Raw genomic sequence first — 2361 nt, forward strand, 5'->3', positions numbered from 1 at the left:
GCTGATTATTTACTTACTGAGTGGCAGACACATCCCTTTGTTGACATTTTCTTTCAGGAGTAGACTTTGAGGTATCTGACTGTTAAAGAATTGGTCTACGAGCTATACTCAGACAGGTCGGGCCAGTATGTTGTTTTCTCCTTTTTGTCAGCTAGAGTACAAATCTTATTTTGTTTGTATAAAGAGAATGTGAGATTAACTGTGGTGGACTACTCGAGGTGTTTGATTTGTATATATGATGTTGTGGGTTGATTATGTTGTTATGACGTTGGGGTTACGTATTCATATAGATTAAATTATTATGTGCATTTATATTTATAAACACAGGGATTGCTATAAGTATGACGTTTAGGGTAGATACAGCCCTTGTAGCGAAGGGGGTGCTACATTAGGTGGTATCAGAGCAGGGATTAGATTTCCTTGGGATAGTAGATGAAATGTTATTTTATACTTAAGGTGTATATGTTAGGAATCTACTCACATGTGTGTAATTTATATAGGATGGAGGCGTCAAGAGAAAACGCTGCTGGCCCAGCTGAGTCAATAGAGTCTGTGCAGGGTCATGATTCAGGATCAGAACATCAGGGGTTAGAATCCCAAAATAGAAATGCTCCACAACCAGAAATAAACCCTTTTATGCAACAGTTTATGGAAATGATACAGAGGATGGCTCCATCGCCACAATCACAACTACATGATGCAGTTATTGACAAAAATTATGAAATAGTAAGGAGACAGGGGGCGAAGGTATTTGCCGGTACAACTGATCCTACTGAAGCAGAGGAATGGCTGTTGGACAGGATCGAGTGTACATCTGAGCAAAAGTTGAGGTATGCAGTGTCCTTACTGGAGAAAGATGCCTTAGATTGGTGGGAAACAGTCCCAGGGAGCAGGAACCGACCAACCACTTTGACGTGGAATGACTTTTTGAAAGAATTTGCTAACAAATATACTCCACTAGTCTACAGAAACCGTAAAAAATTGAATTCCTGGAATTAAAGCAGAATGAGTTATCTGTTGCTGAATATGAACTTCAATTTGTGAGATTGTCAAAATATGCCCCAGAAGAAGTGAGTACCGATGATTTGAGAAGAGACAGATTTGAAAGGGGATTGAGACTTGAGATCCGCGAGAAGATAGCAATTAAACCTCCAAGTTATGGTACACTGCTGGAAGCGGCACTGAGGGCAGAAGAGACATCCATTGAAAGGAGCTCAACTGAAGCTAAACGAAAGAAATTGACAGGTAACCTGAATCCTACAGCGGGACAAAGTGGTGCAGTTTACTTTAGGGGTTCTGGTTCGCAAAGGGGTTGGTTTAGAGGCCGAGGAGTAGGTCAGACTAGCAGGTCTTCTTCAATATTTTCGAGTAGAGGAGGGCCTACTTCGGTTAGATCTGGAGCAAGACCAGGTCCAGCCAGATCGTTCAGTGGAAGATCTATTCCCTCTTGTGCTAACTACGGTAGGAGACACACTGGTGAATGTTGGGGAGTTCAACCAATTGTATGTTATCGTTGCCATCAACCAGGACACATTATCAGGGACTGTCCTACATGGAGGGATAATTCCAGAAGACCTCAGGCTTCAGAGTTTAGCAATGTGGGGGAAAACTCACAACGGGCAGGTACGAGCAGAGGACGAGGTAGAGGTGGTCGAGGTAGCGGGAATCTTTCCATGACGTCAATAGGACAAAGTAGTCAGCCTCAACCACAAGCCAGGGTGTATGCAATCACAAAAGAACAAGCTCCTACGGCACCCGAGGTTATCACTGGTTCCTTTTCTATTTGCGATTTTAGTACACATGTATTGATTGATCCAGGATCTACTTGTTCATTTATATCACGTGATTTTGCATCTCATGTACATGCTAAAATAGAACCATTTGGACATGATTTACATGTTTCTATGCCTGCTGGTGGGTTTGTATTAGTGAATACGGTGGTGAGATCTTGTCCAATAGTGGTGGAGGGTGTTACTTTATATGCAGATCTGGTTGTAATAGACCTTAGGGAGTTTGATGTCATTCTGGGGATGGACTGGTTAGCTAGTAATCATGCTTTGGTGGATTGTCAAACAAAAGAGGTGATGGTTGAAGTCAATGGGCAGATGAAGACGGTTATAGTGGGGGAAAGAAAAGTGATACCTAACTGCTTAATTTCTGCTGTGACCGCTTTTAATCTAATTAAAGAAGGGTGTGAGGCATACCTAGCTAGTGTGCACGATACCATGAAAGTTAGTTCGGGTGTATTAGACGTTCCAGTGGTGAAGGAATTTCCTGATGTTTTTCCTGATGAATTACCTGGACTACCACCTCATCGAGAAGTAGACTTTGAAATAGATACTATTCCTGGAGCGGCACCTA

The sequence above is a fragment of the Sesamum indicum genome, linkage group LG10, assembly GCF_000512975.1.
Source record: "Sesamum indicum cultivar Zhongzhi No. 13 linkage group LG10, S_indicum_v1.0, whole genome shotgun sequence".
In the NCBI taxonomy this organism is placed as follows: Eukaryota; Viridiplantae; Streptophyta; class Magnoliopsida; order Lamiales; family Pedaliaceae; genus Sesamum; species Sesamum indicum.